General features: G+C 36.9%; 2 protein-coding genes across 2 annotated transcripts in view; both read left to right on the top strand.

Annotated features, from left to right (window-relative positions):
- The window catches only part of LOC125233822, a 143,186-nt gene that overhangs the window by 30,856 nt on the left and 94,478 nt on the right, over nt 1-17,852 (top strand). The gene's annotated exons all lie outside the window — the stretch shown is intronic.
- The window catches only part of LOC125235712 (glycoprotein 3-alpha-L-fucosyltransferase A), a 36,913-nt gene continuing 19,575 nt past the window's right edge, over nt 515-17,852 (top strand). The window contains exons 1-2 of the mRNA XM_048142314.1: nt 515-831; nt 16,989-17,067. The gene's annotated coding sequence lies outside the window, so the exon portion shown is untranslated. The remainder of the gene's footprint in view (nt 832-16,988; nt 17,068-17,852) is intronic.

Genomic DNA, 17,852 nt, shown 5'->3' with positions numbered 1-17,852 from the left:
TGTTTGTTTGTTTGTCCGTCTTTCACGGCAAAAGCTAGTACAGCACGGGTAGCATGGTCGCGCGATAGACGATAAAATATCAGGCCGTCCCTGTCGCACTATTAGTAAGTGCGATTGTAGGGACGGCCAGATGTTTTATCATTTATCGCGGGACCATAATTGCCTGCCTGGACCGGCTGGACCAGATTATATTGATGATAATTTGATGATAATTATTATTTGTAACCATTTAGTTAATATTGTCTTCAGTTACCGCGATAGTTACTCATGAAATAAAAACTATGAAAACGGATTAAATCGCGTATAATGAGTTTAAAATTTATCCCGATGTTTCAAACACTTTACAGCGTTCGTGGTCAACGGGTGACTGAGGAAAAATTACAATGTGCAAAAGCTACCCATATTCTTGTATATAACCATTTAGTTGTTGAAGAAAAACATTCACACAACAATAATTAGCTTAGCTTTCCAGTCAGCAGGGTGACGAAAAGTATTTGTGTGCGTGTGGTGCCGTCATTGCAGGCGGCGGCCGTGGTGCGGCAGCCTGCGCGCGCAGCCCTGCCGACGGCGACGTTGTTGCCGCGCGGCGCGAGTCGTCCCGCCGTCAACCAATAGCCCGACAGAACTCGGCACGAACGCGCGCCGCCGCCTCCCTATTGACGCGCAAACGTGATACCCCTCTACGGGTGATACCCCGACCCTCAACAGTACCGCACATTTTGTTTGTGAACAATATAATACAGGAATAATCACTAAAGAAGCTAGAAATCAGAGCGCCGATCTAATACAATTTACATATCAGTGACTGAAATAGCAGAAGCGTACAATCATGTAAGTAAATAAATAATCAGCAAGGCTGTGCTTGTTTTGATTAAAATTCATTCAATCAATCACTAAAATGATTTCGATATTTTATTCAATAAACGTGAGAGTGTGTAGGTACTTAGATCCTACTTATCTACTAGAATAGCCCTTAAATGCATGATTTTTTTCTTTTAACTAGAAATTAATAATGTGATAGACAATGGTTTTCTGACTCTAGGAAAAATAATAAAAAAATATTTAACATCGATTTTAATACTAAATCAGTGTTAGAAGTAAAATTGGCTAAATCTTACTTATATAAATATATAATTACTAGTAAAATTTATAAGAAAACTTTTACTACTATTAAAAAGGTACACTATTTGAGAAACCCCTATGATAAAATGATTAAACATAAAATAGTTACTAACTCTGAAAAAATCTGCCTGAATCATGTACTAAAAATTACCATCAACCAGTTTTTTCACACTTTTCCGCCATTTTTTCTTAAATAAAAACATTATTTCCAACCATTTAAGAAAAAATGGCGGAAAAGTGTGAAAAAACTGGATGATGATCCTACAGATCTAAGAAAAATAAATAAAAAAGTCCAGCTTATATTTTGGCTAGTTTATTAAAAAATACATGCATTCTAGCCAAATGGCATTTAAAAAATACATGCATTCTAGCCAAATGGCAATATGCATTTAAGGGATAGGTAGGTATTACCTATTGGAACGAAAGATTAAAATACCTGTATACAAAAACATACTTTCCATATTTTTTTACGATTGGTCGGAATATTCGTACATTAATTTTACGTAACTTATATGTTAAAATGTGACATCTCTCCTACCTAGAGCCAAGCAAAGCGGGAAACGACGGGTTAAATGTGTACCTCTATCGCGGCATTATTTCCAAAACCATGGGTCCTGGGACTCATGGGTTACAGTTCTACGTCTTTTTAAAGGAATTTAAATAGGTAGTTTTTCGTGCCAGCAAAGGCCTTATAATTTAAATAATCGAAATCATAAACACAATATAGCGCTTGAAACGTGGTGTTAAAAAAAAACGATATGTATAGGGTCGGCAAAGCGCACACCAAATTTCAGGTTTTTGGACATCTCTGGCGTTTTTTGCAGGCACATTTAGTCCATCTGTGACGTAATATATGGATGACGCCCAAAGTGCATGTTACATCTCTGGCGTTTGCAGGCGTCCATAGCTTACCATCGGGCAGGCCGTATGCTTGTTATCTACTGTTTGGTAAAAAAAATTGTGACCGCGATACAAACGTAGTAGGTAGGTTATACATACATACTCTCCCGTAATGAAAGGCTTAAAATATAATATACTCTCTTCCGTAATGAAAGGGTTAAATATTAAAGACCGTTACCTACTTGGATTGGTGTTGAACAATTCAATGGGCAAAGTGATTTTTTTTCTTATGATATATCAGGTACATGTGTTTTTTTTATTTTCTTATGATTAATAATGTCTGATACATAATTAATAACCGGACAAGACAAATTTATTCTTGATCTTTAGCTTACATCCCAAGTACCACCCAAGTGAACTCTTAACTTGGCCCTTACCTGCGTCTCTATTCTTTTGTCGGTGTCGGCTTATCATTACTTTTTGTGCAGAAATCTAAAAAGATTTCATAATTGTTGGTTTTGAAACTAAAGTTCATTCTCGTTAATATTCGTAATGTACCTACAATTTTTTTTGGGAGATATGAGAAATCGCAAATCATATCCGGCTCGAAGGACCAAATAATGCTAATAATGAAAGGCGCGGGTTCTAATAGTAGTTTATTAAATGGAAATCAGAAGAAGAATGAATACATGTCACTTGTAAAAAATAACAGAGGTATCAAAATACAATAAAATCCTACCTATATTTAATTATTAAAATGTAGTTTTTGGAAATGTTTGATCTTAGATTCGTAACTACCTACTCACTACACGATTACCCAGAAAAATGCCAACTTTCAGGTTAGAATTTGATGAAGAAAATCCCGGTAAGCAGGTGCTTAGCCAGATGGCCGAACTTATTAATGTTATTATTGTCATAAGAATATTACTATAGGTGCCTATTGCAGCAGTTTGGGTACCTATTTTATTTAACAACAGGAGAGTGCATCGAGCACTCTGTACCTAAACGTTAGCTAGGCTTTGCCATGTGAGCGTGACGCAACGTAATCGATATTTTCTACTCCGAGCCCACTTATCAAACATGAGTACTTGAGTAGGTACTTTAATTTAATTCCCATTGACTTTACTTCTCTACTCGAGTAAGTACTGATTGTTTTCAAATACCTTACTGAAACAAACAACCTGCAGACGAAAAGAGACGCATACATTTTGTTTTAATACTAAGCTTATTTAGTAAACATTCTCTAAAAATTATCTAAATACATCTACGGTTCCTACTACATATTATAAATATTATAATAACTTGACAGCCCGGATGTTTTATTGGACTCTGGGATATATAATGTTTAAGTTTCAATCCAGCGCTGGTTTTCGTCCATTTGACGAAAATTTAACATGTACAACTTTTTTGCCGCAATTAACGCAATATTTCCTTATTGTCTATTACCAACTATTACTTATTACTACAAAAAAAACGCAAATAATTAGTTAGCATAATAGGTTGGTTATAAAATTTGTAATACACCTAGATGATGTGCAAATATCCGTGTTTCAACAAAAACTACAGTAAGTATATATGGTAGGAATGTTCTAAGAAAAACAGACCTATGGATAAATAACCACGGAACAAATAGAAAATGATCGTTGCTTTATACAGCGTGTGTATTCCATACGGGCGCATATCTTAATAACGATTAGTATCGGACCTAAGGAGCCTAACTACATGGTTTTTTTTTGAATAGATGAGATATTTTTTTCATAAATAATAATTCAACACGCAATGTATTAAGTCCACATCAATTAGCGTACTTACCTAAACGTCATTACGACATGACGTTTATGTCATCTCAAATTAAGTTGGACGGCGAGCATTAATTGCTGCTTGGCCAGATTAAAAAAATTAATTATATTAATAGCACTTTTTAACAAAACGATTATCCTATACGATTCGTATGATCAGATACCATAACTGGAAACATTATTCGCCCGTATGGAATCCACACGTTGTATAAATGCAGGTAAGATGCCTAGGTACACATAAACACATAATTACTTAACCTCACGCCATTTTTACCCAAAACGGATAGACTGTGCATAGGTAGTATAGGTACATATGAAACTGCTCAATTTAAGTTTCAGTGCAAACTTAACAATTGAATTGAAACAGAATGATGATGACGAACCTCATCATTGAGGGAACACCCAAGTTGTACTTTTTTATTATTCTGTGGAACGACTGAAGAAGAAGATGTATAAGTATACTTAAGTAGGTAGGTGTTAATTGATGTGATCTTTACTTTATAGGTACCTATACCTATAAAAAAACCCTATACCTTATTGTATTAGGTAGTAAATACTTTATAGAAATTCGAAATTAATTGATTAATTAAATAGCTCTGGCTCTAACTAATTGAGTACCTACCTAGCAGTGGCGGAGCGTCGATACAACTCGATTCCCAACGGGTTCCCTAAAATTCTCTAGTATCTGTAGAAGTCCATACAAAACAGATGCCAATAACCCCTCCGGCTTTACCAACGAAAATTTTCACGCCCCGCCACTGCTACCTAGGTATATTCAGCGCGACTTTCATCAGTTCTGTTTAGATTTTAGATGCACGCATTAAGGATAGGTACGCTTAAGTGCGTTTTCAGTTCATTATCCGATCCGATATCGGATGTAGGACCGACATCCCATACATTTAAGCCGCCATCTTTGAAATCCTTCCGACATCCGATAGGTATCGGATCGGATAATGTGAAAACGTACTAACGTAACATAGGTTAGATATATTATGTAGAGCGATCAGACTGATATGGCCCACAACGTCGCTCCAGAAATTCGAATAGCACTCGGAATGGTGATGGTGGACGAAATTTCTTATTTACAGGTACCTAATATGTAAAGTTCGAACTGAAAGGTCCTTATGAAATGAGCATATTAATGATGCTCGGTAAACAACATTCGGCCAGATTGCAAGGCTACATTTCTAACATTCGGAAATAGATCTTAGTTCTTAAACGTAGGAGTTTGTTTGCATTTTTTCCGCCGGATCTACACTGATGTTTTGTAAAACAGATGATACATTTGCGAATAAACTTCCAAACGCGGGACATTGTTTCTAAAAGGTTCATGGCATTTGTACATAATCGTAAACAACGTTAACAATTAGCTACGTATAGGTTCGTAGAGAACTTCTCCAATTTAACGTCTAGTTACCGAAACCAACTTTTTACACTTTCTGACTGGAGACTTAATTTCGACTCGAGTTTTTAGTCCGCGTCGGAGACCAAGTCCGGGTCCTAGTACAGTCAGTTCCTAGGTCCTTGTCCTAGTCAAAGTCACTATACGCACAGAATACATATTAGTACAAGTACTGAAAGCCCTCTTCAAAAACCTATTTAAAGAAATAACGACTCATGCTACTATTCTATTAAGTTCAAATTCCGACCGCGCAACGCTAAATGCCTACAATTATATTCAGTAGAAGTGCGCTCTCTTTCTATCGCGTAACTCGCAAGCGCGGATCCAGCTTCGTGCCCAGGGGGGGGGGGGGGGGGGGGGGGGGGGGGGATCACGTGCATGGTAAAGGTCCGGGGCCCCAGGGGGAGGGTCACGTGGTCTATTTGTATGGCCAACTTAGGCTCCAGGGGTGGGGAGGGGGGGTCATGACCCCCCCCTGGATCCGCGCATGGTAACTCGTACCTTTTCTGACGATATAGGGTTGTCTCCTTTTGAAAAATTATATAATCTTAATATTTAATTATGTACTACCTTTTTTATATTGCTCTACTTTAGCTCGAAAAAACCGGCCAAGAGCGTGTCGGGCCACGCTCGGTGTAGGGTTCCGTAGTTTTCCTTATTTTTCTCAAAAACTACTGGACCTATCAAGTTCAAAACAATTTTCCTAGAAAGTCTTTATAAAGTTCTACTTTTGTGATTTTTTCATATTTTTTAAACATATGGTTCAAAAGTTAGAGGGGGGGGCACACTTTTTTTTCCTTTAGGAGCGATTATTTCCAAAAATATTAATATTATCAACAAACGATTATAGTAAACCCTTGTTCATTTTTAAATACCTATCCTACAATATATCACACGTTGGGGATGGAATGAAAAAAACAAACCGGCCAAGAGCATGTCGGGCCACGCTCAGTGTAGGGTTCCGTAGTTTTCCGTATGTTTCTCAAAAACTACTAAACCTATCAAGTTCAAAACAATTTTCCTAGAAAGACCTTATAAAGTTCTAATTTTGTGATTTTTTTCATATTTTTTAAACATATGGTTCAAAAGTTAGAGGGGGGCGCACTTTTTTTTCCTTTAGGAGCGATTATTTCCGAAAATATTAATATGATCAAAAAACGATCTTAGTAAACCCTTATTCATTTTTAAATACCTATCCAACAATATATCACACGTTGGGGTTGGAATGAAATAAAATATCAGCCCCCACTTTACATGTAGGGGGGGGTACCCTAATAAAACATTTTTTCCATTTTTTATTTTTGCACTTTGTTGGCATGATTGATATACATGTTATGGACCAAGTGATAAATCGGGCACTATACATAATGCCTTATGAATAATGCCCATTGTGAGTGGGCAGTTTGATAATAACTATTCAAATAATTAAATTGCCCGGGCATTATACATAATGCCCATCCTCTCTTGGGCAAAGTAATAATAACACATCCGATAGCTGAATTTTGCCCGGGCATTATACATAATGCCCATCCTCTGTTGCGCAAAGTGATAATAACATATCGAATAGCTGAATTTTGCCCGGGCATTATACAAAGTGCCCATCCTCTGTTGGGAAAAGTAATAATAACCTAATATTATAAATGGGAAAGTGTCATAACGTCGGCGGCCTGCTGAACGGATCACCGGAATCTGGCTACCGCAGTCTCACCTCTCGACAACCTTTCAGCCACTCTTTAAGTGTTGCTCTGTTGTCGCACCGTGTGTGCGGCCGTTTTGCAGGGCCTACTCAATGAGTTGGCAAGTCACCGCCTGTCTTTTACAATTGTGAGACTTATTGCCAGGTGCCCGATAGTTTCCTCCCATAGCCCTCTATCCAGTTCATCCAACTTAAAAAAAAATAACCCACGACTTTAGCTCCCATCGTAGCACAAAAGTGCTGCACTGCAATAGTCTTTGCACCTGGCGGGGACCATCTACGGTTGTATTATATCATATTGTGCGCTCGGGGTGGTATCCGCCACGTGTATCCCTTGCCTTTAGATTAAAATGTCTTAAAAGGCGTCTGTGCTGTTGGCTTTGGCCCCACGCATGCCTCCCAAAGGTCCACGCATGTCCACGATCCAGAGATATGCAAAAGACACACCGAATAGCTGAATTTTGCCCGGGCATTATACATAATGCCGATCCTCTGTTAGGCAAAGTGATAATAACATACCGAATAGCTTAATTTCGCCCGGGAATTATACATAATGCCCGTCCTCTGTTGAGCAGAGTAATAATAAAACATGTAGCAAAGCTAATAGATGGATTGGCGCAGCTTCAGCAGACTTTCGTGCCGATCTGTTCAAGAGACTGTATGCAGTTTCATATCAAACAGACATGGCGAAACTATAAGGGTTCCTAGTTGACTACGGAACCCTAAAAATCAGTCCCCACTTTACATGTAGGGGGGGTACCCTAACAAAACCTTTTTTTCCCACTTTTGATTTTACTACTTTGTCGGCGTGATTGATACACATATTGATACCAAATTTCAGCTTTCTAGTGCTAACGGTCACTGAGATTATCCGCGGACGGACGGACAGACAGACATGGCGAAACTAATAAGGGTTCCTAGTTGACTACGGAACCCTAAAAACCTAACTCTCGCGCGTGCGTCACCGCTCGCCCGTGAGTCCCTACTGATTTGCCCCTCACGAGGAGTACTTACAGTTCGATACCTACACGCGCGAGTGGGACAGGCCTGCTATACGTAAATAAAGGTACATGAGTAGGTACCGTTAAAGATTTCCTTCGATCCCACGTGGATCCCACCGATGAAGTATTATTTACATATTTCTGAAATATTGAAAACGTAGCTTTCTATATTGCGTGCAGCACAAAACGGTTTACCTATTGTATTGTTGAATATGTGAATGGCCTTGATTCATAAAATGTATATCCAGGTGTTTAATGCTTTGCTAAGTTGTTACGGTTGTTAAATTATTACAAATAGGTTTGACGTAACTTCATACAATTTACAAAGCCCATGTCTATGTACAAAATAGGCGCACCATTTATTCATTCTTCAAAAACGCATGAGAAAGTTGCGTTTTATCCACAAGAGAGCAAAGTAATTTCATACAAATTTTAACTTTTGAATCATACAAATGTTAATTAAATTGCTGGATTTATTGGTGTGGTGAAAAATTTTGTGTTCACTCTGTGGCAAAATTTGTTTTACCTTCGTATGTACCTTGAAACCCTTGCAACGCTCCACTTTTCGGACCACTAACTACGCTCGTGGTTCAATATTAAAATTTTCGCTTTTTTTTTTATATATACTACGTCGGTGGCAAACAAGTATACGGTCCGCCTGATGTAAAGCGGTCACCGTAACCTATGGACGCCTGCAACTCAAACAGTGTCACATGCGCGTTGCCAACTTGCCACCCCATTAGAAACTTGTACACTCTCTCGCTTACTCTGGTATGAATATTAGCAATAACGGTAACGGTTAAGCAACTACTTTGCCCCCTTGTAAAACTGATAACTAAGAATACCTACTTAATTACCTCTGGAAATTCATTATTACCTACGGTCGGTGTTTCTACGAAGGAGTATCTGTATATCGTCACTACTTTTAAAAAATCTCGTATCTCACGATGTTCCTCAAAGTAAAAACGCAGTAAGTCTATATGCATTCCATACATACTTACTACAAATTTCTTTTCATTGACAGACGAAGATACAAGTTTTTTTAAAAGTAGTGACGATATTGCAATACTCGTACAGATACTCCTTCGTAGAAATAGGTACATAGAAGGCATTTTTACCTGACTACAGCAACGCAAAAGGAGGGTTATGATTTTGACCGGTATGTGGTTATGTATGTATGTTCATCTGTTCCCTCATAACTTCTAAAGTACTCATTAGAATTTGACAAACGATATTTAATATATCATATGAAAGTTTTGAAATTATGATGATTAATTGGTTACCTTAATAGTGATGTGAAATGAAAGGACAATAAAGCATGACACCTACTCGTACATTGCGTGTTTACCTATTATCAGACTCTAGATTAGTGTTTCTGTTTCATCGTTAATTGACTGTTGATAAAAATTATTATCCTAAAACGGTGCTAATAACGCTGTCTTAGTAATTGAAATGGCTATTTGTTTTATAAGTTGTTGTTTAGCTGCTCTTGCACCTGAGCAAGCGAAAGGTGGAGGCGGCGGTTAGGAGCGAATATCAAACAAACACAACACATAAAACACTTTCTTATTTATGTTGTAAATGTTGTAATTCGCATCATCATATGTAAGATTCTAAATCATAAGATAAATAAATAAATAAATTTACGTGCCAATAAAAAGACACAATTTAAATGTAATAAATGGATCATATGGACCATGCCTAAGTTTTAGAAATATTTACAGCTGCTCAGAAAAGATTAGGTATTGGTACCTACTACCTACTCAAATATTATAATTACTTAGATGTTCTCAGTTATTCTAAGAACTATATACAACATACAAGTTATACTGGAAGAGATCCCTTAAAGGGATAAGCTCTCCTTTGTACATAACCGTTATAATTATTCTCTGTGCATGTAATTTGTTCTGTACAATAAAGTGTTTACTACTAAGTGTTTACCTGTCCTTACATTAATACAATTAGACAAAGACGTGTCATCTATCTCGCGGCGATGTACTTAGATGTACTTAGCTATATGTGTATTAAAAGTCACATATAACTTAACATTCCGAGTTACTTTAACAGGAAAATAATTGGTGATTAGTAGTTACCTACTTAATAGAAATTAATAATTATAATAAAATTATACCTTGAGCATTTATGTACAATTTATACACACATACGTGTAGTGTTAGTGTGAAAGTGTCCCAATATCCAGTTGAAGAAAAAATTTACTCTTTGTATAGAGGGTTAGAGAGCGCGCACACGGACAACTTTTGGCAGCGACTTTTTTGTCGCTCACATCATCGGTCTATGGGCTAGTATGAAAGTGCGCCCACGTTGCGACGCAACTTTTTTGTCTGCGGGTTCGGCGACAAGCCTGCGACGCAACTGTCTCCTTCCCTATGCAAGTGCGCACACGGCGTTACTGGCCCCGTAGCCGAATGGTATTTCTCCGACGCCAAACGAAAACGAAACGCCGCGCCACGCCAGTTAGTCGGGCTCTGTCGCGCCAATATGCAAGAGCGATAGAGATAGATATCTACTAGCGTTTCGTTTCGTGAGCGTTTGTGCCATTCGGCTACGCACCCTGGTGCTGTAGCCGAATGGCATTTCTGCGACGCGAAACGAAAACGAAACGCCGCGAAAGGTAGTCTGGCTCTGTCGCGCCAATACGCAAGAGCGATAGAGATAGATATCTACGAGCGTTTCGTTTCGTGAGCGTTTCTGCCATTCGGCTACTCACCCTTGTCTGCTCCTGAAATTGCAGCTTGTTTCCGCGGCCATCACTGCCTCTTCACGCTAGTCTTCCTCTGCGTCCATTGCTGGGAATCGTGGCCACCTTATATACCAGCCAACCTCATTTTACAATTATTTTTAACTTTTAAATAAATAACGGTTAATTTGTTCTTGTAAATAAGGAAATTGATATTATTATATAACAAAAAAAAATCAGGCCGTTTGTCATTTTGATTATCCCGTGTATCCCGTCGGAACTGGCATGGCCTTTAGATCTTTAGTAACAAGTATTTCGTCACTACTTTTAAAAAACCGGCCAAGAGCGTGTCGGGCCTCGCTCAGTGTAGGGTTCCGTAGCTTTCCGTATTTTTCTCAAAAACTACTGAACCTATCAAGTTCAAAACAATTTTCCTAGGAAGTCTTTATAAAGTTCTACTTTTGTGATTTTTTTCATATTTTTTAAACATATGGTTCAAAAGTTAGAGGGGGGGACGCACTTTTTTTTCCTTTAGGAGCGATTATTTCCGAAAATATTAATATTATCAAAAAACGATTTTAGTAAACCCTTATTCATTTTTAAATACCTATCCAACAATATATCACATGTTGGGGTTGGAATGAAAAAAAATATCAGCCCCCACTTTACATGTAGGGGAGGTACCCTAATAAAACATTTTTTTCCATTTTTTATTTTTGCACTTTGTTGGCGTGATTGATATACATATTGGTACCAAATTTCAGCTTTCTAGTGCTAACGGTTATTGAGATTATCCGCGGACGGACTGACGGACGGACGGACAGACAGACATGGAGAAACTATAAGGGTTCCTAGTTGACTACGGAACCCTAAAAATCTCGTATCTCACGCTGTTTCTCAAAGTTAAAACGCAGTAAGTCTATATGCATTCCATACATACTTACTACAATTTTCTTTTCATTGACAGACGAAGATACAAGTTTTTTTAAAGTAGTGACGATTTGCTTGTCTTGATGACTTTAAATAGGTACCGTTGACAAAAATGATTCTTACCTTAAATTATTCTTCATAATTCAGTTTAACGTCATACCATTTTAATCGACTTGAGAAAGGAGATTTTTAATTCATAATAAGTATTTATTTTCACCACACCAATTGATACCTATTTACTTCAGAAACAAATTTCAAAGTTGCATTGAATCCAAAAGAGTAGGTAGGTACAAAGTAATTTCATACAAATTTTAATTTGATACGCAAAGCTGGATGGTATATTTGATTTAAATTTATGATTAGTAGGTAAAAGTAATACCGAAACTTTATTCAGTAATTGATTATAAGCAAGTTGATTACCAATTCATGAATTAAAATAAACTTCCGCTTGTATGTTGTTTAAATGATATCAATACGTTTGCCATTATGTATGTTATGTTATGTGACTTAACTGTCTACATACCTAATTAATTAATTCATCTTTCTACTAGTATTGATGGCAATTCAAAATATCATTCACTACCTATACATTTCTTGAAAACGATATACCTATAGTAGGTAGTTGTTTTGTTTGTAGTGCAAGATTGTTTTTGTTTAGCGATACTGTTTAGTGTTTATATTCAGAAATGAGCAAGCGAATGAGATTGAATCATCAATCCAAAAAAATAATAATTTGCTGCCTAGTTTCGAAAATCAAAATATCGTGGTGTCGTTGTCATTGTGCTACTTTCCGCCCAGCTTCGTCCACTTGGGGTTTTTAGGGTTCCGTAGTCAACTTATAGTTTCGCCATGTCTGTTCGTCCGGCCAGCCGCGGATAATCTCAGAGACCGTTAGCACTAGAAAGCTGAAATTTGGTACCAATATGTAATTATGTCAATCACGCCGACAAAGGTAATATAAAAAGTGGTTTTATTATTAGGGAACCCCCCCCCCTCTCCTACACGTAAAGAGGGGAGTGTTTTTTTTTTCATTTCAACCTGTAGCAACCTGTAATGTTGGATAGGTATTTAAAAATGAATATCTGGGCGACCGAGCTTCGCTCGGTTCTATTTTAATATATCACGTCTTTAGATAAAAAAAAACTCTTATAAATACAAAAACAAAAAAAAAACAAAAACTTAATTTCTGGCCGGGATTCGAAACCCTGACACCTACGATCTATCTGCGTACATTAGACCGACCTCGTACGACTGAGCTAAGCGGAATCGAAGCGCGCGCGGCGAAATTAACGACCATATTTTATGTTTACAAACGCGAAAGAAAAACTCATGAAAACTCGAAAATTCGCGTTAGAGCGGTTTCCGAGATCGTCGGTATATATAAATAAATAAATAAATATACAAGAATTGCTCGTTTAATAGTATAAGATATGTGTTTAACTGTTTACGATAATCCATTTTTGATATTGTTAAGATTTTCGGAAATATTCGCTCTAATCCGGTATCCATCAATTCCATCATGAATTTGTAAGTACTAGTAAATTATGCAATCTTCAAACCAACATACTTACGTCGCTTACAGGTGCTTACACTATATTTACACGTTCATACAAACAATCAATTACCTACTTTTTAATCTATTGTTGGTAGAGATGGGTCGTGGGTAAATACCCAATCTACCCACCCAGGTATTTACCCGGTAAATACCTATCTACCCGGTATTTACCCGTATCTACCCAAATTGACGGGTAGATTCATTTCATGTTGGACATGCTGATTTGTGTTAAAATGGAGATAAATACTAAGTTAGGGGTTGTAATTATTATACACAATTTAAAACCAAACTGTTCAGTCTAATATACAATTAAGTTTACAGAAGTTTTAATGTATATTTTTAAAAATAATTAAAAAAAAATGTTTTATGTGTGCTTTTTAGATCGCATTAAATAGTCGTATTTATACGATAAAGAAAAACTTCCTAGTACTGGTTGGAGGGGGTTATGGTGGGGTTAGGGGGGGTAAAATGTATTTTTTTCATATTTCATGGAAACTATCATTAATATCGAAAAGTATTGTATGTACGAACTAAAGTAGACACAATTTCCTACAAAAAAGTTTATATGCATTTTTGTCATAAAACATACTATGTATGAGTTATGAGCTTCAAAAAGAGATTTTTAAAATATTTTTATTCACATATTTTTATTTACAGTTTTAATTTATCAGACTTATAATTTATACTAAAAGCATTTGAAATTATTTCCGTATGTCAGAGAATGATATTACACGATTTTTATAGTTGGAGTGATACACTAAAATCACATTTTATCTCATAGCAACCTATTCGTTCCCAATTTGAATAAACATTATGTGTACAATTACAAAGACTGACTTAAATTAATCTATTTTAGCCCAAACACCATTTAAAAACGTCAAATTTTGAAGAAAAATGAAAATACCCGCGTATTTACCCGCGGGTAGGTAAATATCGGGTATTTACCCGGTAAATACCCACCGTCGGGTATTTACCTGGGGAGTTACCCATCTCTAATTGTTGGCACAGAGAACCTCCTATAGAGTAGCATTCTTGTATATTTTGTTCGCGATACGAGTCACCAGTGCCAGGGGTGCGAGGAGCGGGCGGGGAATGTGTTAAGCGCGCTGTGATTGGCCGTTTCAAGGACGGCGGGCAGTCGCGCCAAATGAAAGGGACTGTCCCTCTACTGACGCGTAAGTGGCCAATGTAAGTTGACCTATGCCGGCTCTGAATAAATTATAAATATGACTTTTATGTGGAATGTAATGACGTCTGTTTTTAAATTTGAGCTTCTTGTTACCTTTCCACACCATTTCACACTACAGGTGGACATCTTTAAGACATCAAAATACCCTTTTTCATTTTTTTTACTGCGAAAAACACGCGCTGCTTTCGGGTCTGTTACTTGGTCGCTACTGATCGGGCACGGCGAGCGCCCGCGCTTATATCAGTGCAAATACTAGGAAGGCTGGCGACCGCGAGTCGTCTTGTAATGGATGTCTATAGGGGTTGGTCTGTGATTGTTGGCCACTACTGTACTTATGCAACCACAAATTATATGTAACAGGTTTGTGGCATGCAAATGTTTCTATTCTATCCTATAAACAAGACAATCGACCTAAGTCGTAGAGTCAGCCAAATTAACTCTGCATCGTATTTGCGCTGACATTGTCAAAGTGTGACAATGTCACAATTCACAATTAATATCATAATATTCTTAATATCACTATGTAAATATGACGTTAATCGTTATTATTTAACTCACTTTATTGGTTCCAATCTAGTCGGTGCAATTGCAATGTTCGCTTACGAACTCTATTTACTCAGAGTAATCTAGAAACATAAAACATGTATTCAATTGTATTGGAAATTAACATCACTTGTTATTACTGAATAAATACCTATTGATACGACGAGCAACGACGTACATTTTATTGTAACGAGAGTATTGTCATGCAATTACTTAGGTACGTACTTGTATCTGGGTTTTTAACATGTATGTGCAGACGACAAGCGGTACTGTAGTTAGCATCTGAGTCTTAACCAGGCGAGTCAAGTTCATACACCCTCCGATAATACCTGCCTTTTGAGGGCCGACCTACTTTAATCATTATCATATCAACAGTATCCTATAAATTCATTATTGCTTATCTATCGCGTATCACATATGGTCTCGGATTTAGATACGGTACCTGCAACTATTTACATAAGATATAATTACTAATCTTGTATTTTTGATCCATCGGTATCTTTTTTAACCGTCGCCTCATATCTCAAGAAGGACGGTTATCAAGTCGTCTGTATGTTTTTTTTTTTTTTTTTTTTTTTTTATGTTTGTTCCTCGATATCTCCGTCGTTACTTGACCGATTTTGAAATTTTTTTTTTTGATTGAATGTATATGCATACAGATTGGTCCCATTTTTCTCAGAACCCAGTTCTGATGATGGGATCCTGGAGAAATCGAGGGAACTCCTCAAATCTGAAAGGCATACATATGGTGATTTTTGTGTTTTTAAAGGAACAGCATGCATTTAGGTACGGATCAGTGACATTTGGTGCAGTGGAACTGCTGATGATGGCCAGAACGGAACTCTTCAAATCTGAACGGCACGCTTACAGTGACTTTGGTATTTTTATATTTCGTCCAGAACAGTGACATTTGGTGCAGTGGAATTTCTGATGATGGTCAGAACCGAACTCCTCAAAATCTGAACGGCACGCTTATAGTGACTTTGGTATTTTTATAAGAACAGCATGCACTTTCGTCCAGAACAGTGACATTTGGTGCAGTGGAACTGCTGATGATGGCCAGAACCAAACTCCTCAAATCTGAAAGGCACGCTTATAGTGACTTTGCCATTTTTATAAGAACAGCATGCACTTTCGTCCAGAACAGTGACATTTGGTGCAGTGGAATTTTTGATGATGGTCAGAACCGAACTCCTCAAATCTGAACGGCACGCTTATAGTGACTTTGGTATTTTTATAAGAACAGCATGCACTTTCGTCCAGAACAGTGACATTTGGTGCAGTGGAACTGCTGATGATGGCCAGAACCAAACTCCTCAAACCTGAACGGCACACTCATAGTGACTTTGGTATTTTTGTAAGAAAAACATGCATTTAAGTTCAGAACAGTGACATTTATTTAGTTATGTTTGTTAAGCATAAGTTTTGAAGTCAAAGTTTGTCAAGCTTCGATTTCTTATAATATAATCGGATTCATGAGGAATTGAGGAAACTCCTCAAACCTTAACGTTATACGTATATTCATTTGTGTTGCCATCTAATAATGAAAGCATTAAAAGCAGTTTTAAAAAATACTTACACATTTCTACATAATCCAACATTCGCAAGTAGCTTTTACCAGAACCCAAAAGGCGACGGTTTTTTTTTTCTTAAAAATTATATCTAAACAAATACCTGTGTAAGTTTGTATGTTTTTATTATTTTTCCGAATACTTGATTGTCACTCACGAGGGAGCAAAATGGCATATAAATAATAATAATAAAAATATTGGCGACACCGAGGAATTCTAAAATAGAATCAGCTTAGTGCAAACGTCTAAGGTGTAAACAATTTTGTTATTAAGGAGAAATTAGTACAAAAAACATGAATACAAAAAAAGTTACATATAGTGTCTTAGAACCGAAAAGTGTCACTTTGATCCTTCCTAGCAGTGAAGAAAAGGTATTAAGCACAGTAAGAAATGAAAAGTATTAAATAGGAAAGGACAGAAAAGGTATAATTTGTTATTAAGAACCAGTAATTAAGTTATAGGGACGAATGCCAATAAAAAGTGATTCAACAAACTGTGTTGAACTCGTAGTCTGTTAGAACATTAAAATACCTAAACCTATATTTAATAATATTACCGTACCTAAAGCTTAGTAAGTAGGTTGAAATGTTTGTCCTTCATTTAGGTTCGATTTAAATTTCACAATTTAAATTTTACTTCCAGATGTCATAAGAATCATGGCGATAATGGACGCAAGGGGGCGGATACCACATCTATAGGCATGGCAGACTGTAGTATAGAGGTCAGTACTCAGTAGGTACCTAAACCTATATTTGTGTAATAATATAACCACCAAGAGATAACTTCGAAAAAGATTAGATAATCAATAAAGTAACAGAACTATATAGGCTCTTACCACTGATTTTTAGAAATTTATGTAAGGTACGAATTATCATATCATGTAGGGAAACGTCGCCAGGAAACCGGACTAATCCCGATAAGGCCTAGCCAACCTACCCTCTGGTATGAAAATTCAGATGGCAGTCACTTTAAAATAAACTATAATAGTGCTTGCGACGTTTCGTTATTTGGTGTCCGTACCTCTACAAATTGACATATAACTTCAACGTTGACAAATTGCCTGTCAACTGTGATTTGATAATAATTTATACAATGTCGTTTTTTATAATTAATTTTATATTTTTATATGTCGTCTTTAATATTATTTTATCATGAAAATAATTAAAACGAATTTATTAGTTACAACAGAAGTAAGTAAATCTATTGGATTACCATAAAACATAATATTTGACTGGGTTTATTATCATCCCAATGAACATTTAATACGTTGTGTTACTGTAAGGCCTGAGTGCACGCTTATATAGTGCAGAGCAATAATTAGCTTGATATAAATGAATTTTATTTTATTTTTTTATATTAGACTTGCAGCGGGGCGGGGCGTACGGCGTGTATGTCAAACAATTGAAGCTCATACAAGTATCCTGCTGCATATGGTGCCTAGGGTGCATACTCGTACGTTGCATAGGGTGGGAGCACGCTCGCCTGCCCCGCTATTACACGCCACGC

The sequence above is a fragment of the Leguminivora glycinivorella genome, chromosome 1 (genome assembly GCF_023078275.1).
Source record: "Leguminivora glycinivorella isolate SPB_JAAS2020 chromosome 1, LegGlyc_1.1, whole genome shotgun sequence".
Lineage (NCBI taxonomy): Eukaryota > Metazoa > Arthropoda > Insecta > Lepidoptera > Tortricidae > Leguminivora > Leguminivora glycinivorella.
This window is presented reverse-complemented; position numbering and strand designations above follow the sequence as displayed.